The 10,009-nt window shown below is 42.6% G+C and overlaps 1 protein-coding gene across 2 annotated transcripts in view; it reads right to left on the reverse strand.

The window, feature by feature from the left end:
* The window catches only part of SEPTIN2 (septin 2), a 61,526-nt gene extending 61,309 nt beyond the window's left edge, over positions 1-217 (reverse strand). Inside the window, exon 1 of one of the 2 annotated variants that reach the window (XM_088479223.1) lies at positions 113-217. The gene's annotated coding sequence lies outside the window, so the exon portion shown is untranslated. The remainder of the gene's footprint in view (positions 1-112) is intronic. The other variant, XM_088479222.1, reaches the window with a different exon arrangement.
* Between the last annotated feature and the right edge of the window lie 9,792 nt (positions 218-10,009).

Below are 10,009 nucleotides of genomic sequence, written 5' to 3' on the forward strand. Positions count from 1 at the left end.
AATAGTCTATTACATTCATTCTAGAGATCTGGGGAACACAGAACAGCCTGCTGGTAACACAGAGAAACACATATAATGACAAGGAGACGGAAAACGCCGGTACTGCCATTACCTCCCGGGATCCCGTGCTGATCAGTCTGCTGCTGAGAAAGGGTCACACAGACAGACCGGGTGAACTCTCTCTCCGGCAGAGCCGCGACAGCACAGACCCCGCCAATCCAATCAGCGCCGCTGAAACAGCCAACGGTAACACAGCCATCCAATCACATGGTCCGTGTCACAGCCCCGTTACTAGCAAATGTATATTGCAGCCAATAGGAAAGTTAATATCAGAATAAAAGCACGAGCCTCTGTGCGAGACACGCCCAGGTGTGGGGGGAGGGGCGGTGTGAACCAGACGACACGCCCCCTGTGTTACAGCAGCTAATATTTAGTAAAGGACAAGGAAATGGATGCTCAGGAATGTATTGTACGGCAGGGACTTAATTTCATTTTAGTCATTTTTTTAAATCATTTGCTAAAAACACAACAAGAACCTTCTTTATGAATTTATAATGATTATATCCATCTATGGGGTCTATTTACTAAGCAATGTTAGGAGACAGAGTGAAAAGTGATAAGGTGCCAGCCAATCAGCTCCCAACTGTCATTTTTCAAACACAGCCTGTGAGATGACAGTTGGGAGCTAACTGGCTGGCACCATATCACTTTTCACTCTGTCTCCTAACACTGCTCAGTAAACAGACCCCTATATCTATCTATGTTGCCAGTTTTGATCCTACTCACATGCAGAAACGCTAGTTTAGTAATTGGGATGACTTAACTACGTTCCCAGAATGTATGGGGCAGTGTCTAATTTCAGAGGGGTTCTCCTGAATTCCTGGAGAATCAGGTCATTCTAACAGATTCTTCCCATTTCCTTTACAAAAGTGACTTGATAAGCATATTTCAGTCTTTCAACTAATATCAATTGTAGATGCTATTTTTTGTGCATGTTTAAAGCCTTTTTTTTTTTTTTAGGGGGTTTGGGGGAGACCCTTTAGCACTGCCCTCTCCTCAAGTCTTCAGAGATTCCCTCCCTTGGAGGAAGTTTCAGTCAACATCAGGGAGAATGGGGCTAACGATATTAAAATGAACCTCTATATACCCCTGCCTGTACCTTCTAAAATCCTTCCTATAAACCTCTAAGGATGACGCTAATTTGCGTACGCAGTCATACAGTAAATAAAGACTTAGACCTGGAATCTGTGGTTCCAAAGCACAAGTGTTATTCAAGTAAAAGTTCAGACAGTTACACGCAATTGATCCAGACAAAATTTAGGCGCAAAAGGAATTATACAGACCCAAGTACAGTATACATACGCAGCGCTTCCGGACCCGAAGATAGGTATCAGCAAAAAACCCCGTCGTCATTCAGCAAGAAGACTAAAGACCCAGTGTTGGAGCACACATATTTATACCCCCCCCAGAATAGACAGGACAATAGAGAAGTTTGTTGCTGATGTCATTGGTTCCCAGAGGAGAAGCATCTGTTACAGAGCATTTAACAGGCTGGTTCAAATAGACTCTCCCTGCCTGTAACAGCTGGGTGTCTTTCCCTTCCCGCCCCCTGTAACATCCTAACAGTTGTTCATGAAATATACATTTTGTTGCTTGTAGTCTCTGCGATCCATAACTCGAGAATGCATAATGCGATCTCCCCACCGATAACACCGGAATACTGTGGAAAGAGTACGCATCAGTACGAAACAAACACGACTTGTTTAGCATGTATAATACCTTAGTTATCAAATATCTTTATTTCTCAGAATTTAAACTAACTGAACCAACTTAAATCATATACTTTAGAGCTTATTAAACCTTATGTGTGAATATGTAATGTGTGAGTATTCGGGGTTTGATATAAGGACGCTAGTTAACTTGGGGCAGATGCATGCGCATAAAGCTAATAAAACAGCGGTTTCATACAAAGTCCTATGCATTCGCTATTATGCGACTAGTTAACAGCGCAATTGTGCGTATTAATGTGTGTATGAGAAATGGTGAAAGATGCAATCGCATGGTGCTAATAGTATTATCGCCAAATGTACTAAAATGTGAGTTTATCTAAAATGGCGCTTAGGCAGCCATTCGCAAAATGGCATCTTGCGATCTCATTTTCAAGATGGCGTCTTGCGGCCAATCTCAAGATGGCGTCGTCGCGATTAAATCTTAAACTGAACTTGTCTCAGCCAATTATTCAGCTTCGACAGGGCCTACCCTGAACGGTGTGACAGAGGTGGACCTTAAGACCGCTGCCAGCTAAGGGGCTCTTTGATGTTAATAGATACCACCTATGATTGTCTCTATCGATTGGATTACCATTGTTGATTTTTAACCATCATTGGGAAACCATTGATGGTTTGTGTCCGCGCATGCACAAACAAATTGAACCTGCAGCTGTATTCCCTCTGCCAAAACCTGCACTGGCTTCCATTCCCCTACAGAATTGTCTTCAAACTCCTCACCCTCACATACAAGGCCCTCTCTAACTTTACTGCTCCCTACATCTTCAATCTCATCTCCTTACATACTCCCTTTCGCCCTCTCCAGACGACCAATGACCGGCGCCAGTCCCCTACACTGGTTACTGCATCTCACACTCAAATCCAAGATTTTGTCAATGCAGCCAACCTTCACTGGAATATTGCTTCCTCGCTCTATCAGGCTCTCCCCGACCTTACATAGCTTCAAACGTGCACTGAAAACCCACCTGTTCATCAAAGCATACCCTTCCACCACATAACCGTGTCACCAGGTAACTCAATCCACTCTCCTACCCCATCCACCTGCTCACACCTCATGTCATCTCTCTGCCTCCCCTCTCCCCTAGATTGTAAGCTCCTAGGAACAGGGTCCTCTTCCTTTCTGTCCTCACAGCCCTCTTCTCTAGTACTTCAATATAAGCCTTCACCTACTCATTGGCCATTTAGCCCAGAATTCCTTTCACTCATAGCAATTTGTCTCTTCTCCTGCTAGTTGTGCCATTACTGTTGGAGACCCTTTGCTGATTACTCCTTCACTCTCCTTGCTTACTAGCTGTATTATGTCCTTAGGATTGTGGTGCTAACTGTTGCTTGTGCTCTGTTTATGTTTTGGTTACTGTATTATATTGTTCTGTGTACGCTGTACTGTTTTACTGTTGCCGTATGTACGGCGCTGTGGACCACTTGTGGTGACTTATAAATAAAATGTATTGATAATAATAAAATAAGACACACAAGAATAAAATGAACAGTGACTAACAAGATACCTGGGTTATTCATCCTGCCCTTGAAAGTACCTAGAATTATCTAGGGCACAATACATAGGTTACAGTGGGCAGGATGAGCAATTAATAGAAGTATAACATGTGGTGGGAAATTACAGAGAAAAGAATAAACAGTAGGTTGAAGTGAGCTAAGATACTGGGTAAGTGGGATTGGGAAGAAGGGGAAGAGGCATGCTAGAGTAGGGAGTATGGTATGTTATGAATTTGGGCCACTGCTATGAAGCATATCAATTGGAGGCAGTACTGTGTGATATATTATGAATTTGGCACACTGCTATGAGGCATATTAGCAGTTGAGGGCACTACTGTGTGACATTTAACCAATTAGGGGCACTACTGTGTGGCATATTATGAATTTGGGACATTATGTAGTATGCTATGCATCTTATCACAGTAAGCAAAACTGGAATCTAAAATAATTGAAAATTCATTTATTCCAAGATATTGTAAGAATCATTAAAAAAACTAATAAAAAATAAGACTTACTCAGCAAAGGACCCTTGCCTAATTGCTGGGAGGCTGACTGTGAGAAGAAAAATTGTGTCCCTCTGTCCAAAGCCATTTACATAATGCTCCACTCTAAGAATAAAGTTTGGACGCCCTGCCCTATAGATCGCAAGCTTGCGAGCAGGGATCTCTTCTTTGTCTGTTATTACCCAGTTTTATTCTGTTCCCAAATGTAAAGTGCAATAGAATATGCTGATGCTATATAAATAAAATGCTAATAAATAATGTTAATATACAGATGACCAGTGCCATCCCATCAGTGTGCTACTACAGCTGATCGCTGCATGGCTGTGTCTGGGATGGAGGCAGAGAATGTTGCCCAGGTGCTACAATCTGTTTAAAACATGGTAGGCTGCTCTGTCTCCCTCTCAGTTGGCAGACACGTCTATATAATGTGCGATTGCAAAGGGATTGATCGCTCCCTCCCTTGCAGGGGCACTGCCTTTGGCAGCACACTATATAAAGTGGCGATAGAGGCAGACTGGTCCACAAAGATGCATTGCCACAGACCCCGCACTTGACACTTGGTAGGCAAGCATGCCATACTATGTTTACTAGTTGTTGCTGTATTGCAGTTATCTGATAAGAAATATTGATTGATTGATTAAAAGTTCTTTAGTGTATAGGGACATATCTCCCAACTGTTCTGGAATTGGGACAAAACTCTTTTTCTGCTGGGTGTTCAGACCACTCAGAACTGTCATGTGTAAATTAGGACGGTCCGGTAGCTTGGTGAACACCGGAATCATTTCAGACAACTGTCCCCTTGAAAATTAAACAACAGTGAATAAGCATCATACACTGGGCCAAAGGAAATCATGAGTCTTATATTCTGCATAAATGTTATTATACAGTTTGCAGCTCTAAACATCAATTAATGAGCACCCCATTTTTCCACATGTAAGCCAATTCTTGTCAGCTAATTCCCAAAGTGCTCATTTATTGATATGCTTGGTCAAGGTTCTGTCTCTTTAAGCCAATGAGCAAATGATGCAGAGCAATCTCATGTTTTTGTGAGTCAGGGTACGGACTGGCCAGAAGGTGAAACTTTGGCGCACTTGGCCCGGCTTGAGAAATTATTTCAATATTTTGAAACCAAAATTCCCTGAATTTAAATTACAGTTTGGAGTAAAAATTAGGTGAGTGCAGAGCCTGTATCGAACCTCTCTCTTTTAAGAACTGCCATTATGTTTAGCCACACTATTACCTTCTATACACAGTGGCAATCACCTAGCCCCCCACTAGATGGCACCTTACATGAGAATTATATTCAGTGGAAAAGTACCCAAATAAATCTAAAGCTGCGTCAACAGAATCAGCAATTTCCGACTTGCCTGACAATGCACGGCCTACTCAAATTCTCAACTATACCCTCAAAACAGACTTCAAACTTTGAGGCATCAAATCCTGAAAGATGAAACCCTCTGGAATTGGGACTACTAGATGAAAAAACATGGGTAGGCCCATAACCTTGGCCATGATTATGCTAAAAACCTCTATTGATTGCAAAATTTTATTGCATTTATATATATTATTAATAATTTGGAGTTGTGCACCTGAGATTTGTCGGTGGGTAGGCCCATAACCTTGGCCATGATTATGCTAAAAACCTCTATTGATTGCAAAATTTTATTGCATTTATATATATTAATAATAATTTGGAGTTGTGCACCTGAGATTTGTCTGTTTCTGTGCCTGCAATTAGTCTCATCAGGTAGCACCTCCCATCATATATATAGTCAGGTTGTGCAGTTCAGAAATCTTTCCCATATGCTCCATTTAATGTGCTTTATTGCACTTCTGAGGGAAAAGAGACGCCCTCATTCTGGACTAGCACCCTTTCTTATTGGTTTAAAAGCATGGAGTATGGTAATGTATATGCACACTGTATTAGGCACAATTCTAGATAAGTCCTACAAGTTATATACTGTAGTGCAACTTTGGTTCATTTTTGGGGTGTGGGTCCCCCTGGATTGCGTTGGTTAATCTGTCTCAGGGCACCGCTTTATAACACATTTTAACCCTTCACCGTGTGTATCCAATATATATGTATTTCACTTTTTTATTTTCATTCTTTATATGCAGCTGCACCTGCTCCTAACTATCTCTTTACACTGCACTTTTCTTACTATGGTGGTGCCCTGTGGCTGCTTGGCTGGGCCAGTTTTGGGGGGTCCTGCGCTCTGGATTTGAACCCTAGTATGTTAGGGACCTACCCGAAAGAGGTTACCTGGATATGGTGGGTAGGCCCATAACCATGGCCATGATTATGCTAAAACCCTCTAGTGATTGCAAAATTATTTTGCATTTATATATATTATTAATAATTTGGAGTTGTGCACCTGAGATTTGTCTGTTTCTGTGCCTAGATGAAAAATCAACAAGATGGAATCAAGTAAATAATTGAGATCATACTTGCCCAGATGACCCAATAAGATCATAGTATAACTAATTCAGAATAGTGAGTCTCTACCCTTAATCATTTCAACAAATTATCACCCTGCAAAACAAACTAATCCACTCACTATCGGACTATGACAACCTTGACAAATGCAGTTTTTGCAACAACCTAGTGGTGGGTACACACTATACAGATATATCTGCAGATCGAGTGATCTGCAGATATATCTGCAGATGATGGTTGTTCGTACACACTGAACAACCATCATCTGTGTCTGCCAGCAGGTCCCTGCGACAAGGGGGCGTGTCGGGGGCTTGTCCCTCCTTGCGGCTGCTGCTGTGTGTGTATGGGCGGTCTACCAACCGCCCGTACACACCTGCCAATGGACAGATATGTCTGCAGACATATCTGTCCATCGGCTGTGCAGCACAGCCAATGCGATATGTCGGTGAACGTCGGCGTTCACCAACATATCATGGGTACACATTGCCCGACGGAAGCAAATACATTGGGCGATCAATTGATCGCCCAATGTATCTGTCAGTGTGTACCCAGCTTAAGAATCATTCCTGGACATCATTGAAACTGTCAAGGGTCCAGAGCTGCTCAAGTTTCTCGCCACTTGGCTTCCACAGAAACTGAACATGGACTCCAGAAGCACACCCCTCATCACACTGACTTGGCATTGATAAAACGGACAAACTGTGCCACCTACCATTAATCATAAAAATGATAAGTTACATTTCACGTTTTCTTCTAAGTGACAGCAAATTAAGGGGATTGTTACTACAGATTATGTTACATCACCTCACCCTGGGTTTGGAGAGCCTGTCAAACATGTTACAGTTTGACCACAGAAGTCCATCATTAGGCCTCATAGACTTTTACTTTAATACTATTTCTTAAGTATTATACACTTAGGTTCATATATATTTGTACACCGACACAGTTTTCATAATTTTGGATCTGTTTCCCAGCACAATGTATTTTAAATTAAACAATGGAGATGCAATGGAAGTGCAGACTTTCAGCTTTAATTCCAGGGGTTAGACAAAACTATTGTATAAAACATTTAGGAATTGCAACCATTTTTATACAGTACATAGTAACCTATTTTCAGGGGGGCAAATATAATTGGATGAATTAACACAATCATAAATAAAATGTTAATTTTTAATACTTTGTAGAGAGTCCTTTGCAGGCAATGACTGCTGAAGTCTGGAACCCATGGACATCACCAAATGCTTGGTTTCCCTCTTTGTTATGCTTTACCAGACATTTACTGCAGCTGTCTTCAGTTTTTTGTTCGTTGGTCTTTCTGCGTTTAGTTTTGTCTTCAGCAAGTGAAATGCTTGCTCGATCAGGTGATTGCCATTGCAGAATATTTTACTTCTTTGCCTTAAACTCCTGGATTGCTTTTGCAGTATATTTTGGGTCATTGCCCATCTGTACTGTGAAGTGCTGTCCAATCAACTTTGCTGAATCTGAGCAGACAGTATATCTCTATTGACTTCAGAATTCATCCAGCTACTTCTGTCACAGCATCAAGAAATGCTAGTGATCCATTGCCTTTGGAAGCCATGCCCAAGCCATCACACTGCCTACACCACGTTTTACAGATGATGTGGTATGCTACGGCTCATGAACCATTCGAAGCCTTCTCCATACTTTTTTCTTCCCATAATTCTGATACAGGTTGATCATAGTTTCAACTGTCCAAAGAATGTTGCTCCAGCACTGGGCTGGCTTTTTTAGACAATACAGCCTGGCCTTTCTATTAAGATGTATGAATGGTTTGCACCTTGTGGTGAACCCTCTGTATTTGCTCTTAGAAAGTCTTCTCTTTATAGTAGACTTGTATAATGATATGCTTTCCTCCTGGAGAGTGTTCTTCACTTGGCTGGATGTTGTGAAGTCGTTTTTTTCTTGACCATGGAAAGGATATCACCACTGTTGTCTTCCATGGACGTCTAGGCCTTTTTGTGTTGCTGTAGCAAACTGTTGATTTGGCCACTCCTAAGGTTACCGCTGTCTCTCTGATGGATTTGTTTGTTATTGCAGTCTAAGGAAGGCCTGCATCACTTGCATTGTATGCTCTTTTGACCGTATGTTGTGGGTTCACAACAACAGCATCCAAATGCAAATGCCACACTTGGAATCAACTCCAGACCTTTTGCCTGCTTAATAAAGAAATAACGAACTAATATCCCTCTCCTGTCCATGACACAGCTTTTGAGTCAATTGTCCATTTACTTTTGGTCCCTTGAAAAAAAGTGGGGGCTGCATATTAGACAGCTGTAATTTCTAAACTCTTACTCCAACTTGGATGTGAATACTCTCAAATAAAATTGAGTCTGCACTTTAAGGGCCTGATTCAGACCCGCTCGCAAGCGGGTCGATGTTGGGCCAGTGCGCATGCGCACAACGGACCCGGCTCCATCGTGCGCGAGACCCGAATAGCGACGGGCAAGCCATCGCTATGGGTCTCGCTACAAAGGGGGCGTGCTGCCGATGGTGAGTGACAGCAGGCCCCCTTTGGTTGGCGTGCCGGGGGCGTGGCTGGCCAGACAGAGGCGTTCCCATGGGAACGCCTACCGTCTGGGGCCGGCCCCACTGCCATTACAAGTGATGTCAGTGGGAGTGCTTTTGGCTCTGATAGAGCCAAAAGCACTCCAGGGCTTGCGGCAGATGAGACCCTACCACAAGGGTCTCGTCGCAAGCCCGATGGTCGCGATGGTCTTGACCATCACGGCCATCTTTTTGGCCGCTCGCTATAGCTGTGGATGGTCACCCACAGCTATGCGAGCGGCCAGGAGGCCGCTCTAAAAAAAGAGAAGGAGGGCACTGATTCAGAGCGAGCGCTCTGAAAGAGCGTCCGGCTCTGAATCAGGCCCTAAAGCCATATTAATTATATAACTGTAACTTAAGTATATTTTTGTAAGTGGCTAAAATAACAAAAATAGTGTCAAAATATAAATGGACCTAAATGTATTTCTTTGGTTTGCCAACATCACAGACAAAAGACAACTCTATACTGCTTGTTTAGACAGAGGGCCTGATTCAGCAAGGATCGCTATTCTAATACGCATGCAACGCAGTTGCTAATATCAGCAATGATATGCAAATGTTTGCCATCGCAGCCTAACATAAGGACGCCCACTTCCCCTTACTCAAATCAGTATACTTTAGCAACATAGCAAAATAATCGGTAACATCGGACCCATATGCACAGTTAAGGCAGGTCAGAGCTCACTCAGGAATTGCTAATTCAGAGCACGCTATGAGGCCTCAGGCTGCGTATGGATAATTTATGCACGCCCATGCAACGGCATTAAAATGCACTGGCACGCCTACGTTTGGCCAACCACGCCCCCACCACCACCCACAAATGGTGCTTCCTGTCAATCCATCCGCGATTGCAGTCCCGATCGCAATAGCTAGTTTGCGCACGCGCAATGCGATGCATGCACAGAACGCAACAATCGGCGTATTCGCAACTGCAATCCTTACTAAATCAAGCCCAGAATTGAGCTCCACTGTACTCATAACTACCTTTCAATTTGTCCTAGTCAAAATTCTGACCCCTTCTCAGGAGTCTTCAGTCAAACATTATTAAATATTGTTTTGGAATGTAGAGAAACGGACATCCTATATAATGGAAAAGGTTAACATCAGACCTCAAGCTCTTTTTTTTTTTTTTAATCTTCATTGAACAGCAAAATAAAATGTACATTATTCATATCAAGATTGAAATACAACATAATATTTGAGCAGTTGTCCACATTATTTCT

This window comes from Taudactylus pleione, unplaced genomic scaffold (assembly GCF_031769625.1).
Source record: "Taudactylus pleione unplaced genomic scaffold, aTauple2 ptg000229l, whole genome shotgun sequence".
NCBI classification, from domain to species: Eukaryota; Metazoa; Chordata; class Amphibia; order Anura; family Myobatrachidae; genus Taudactylus; species Taudactylus pleione.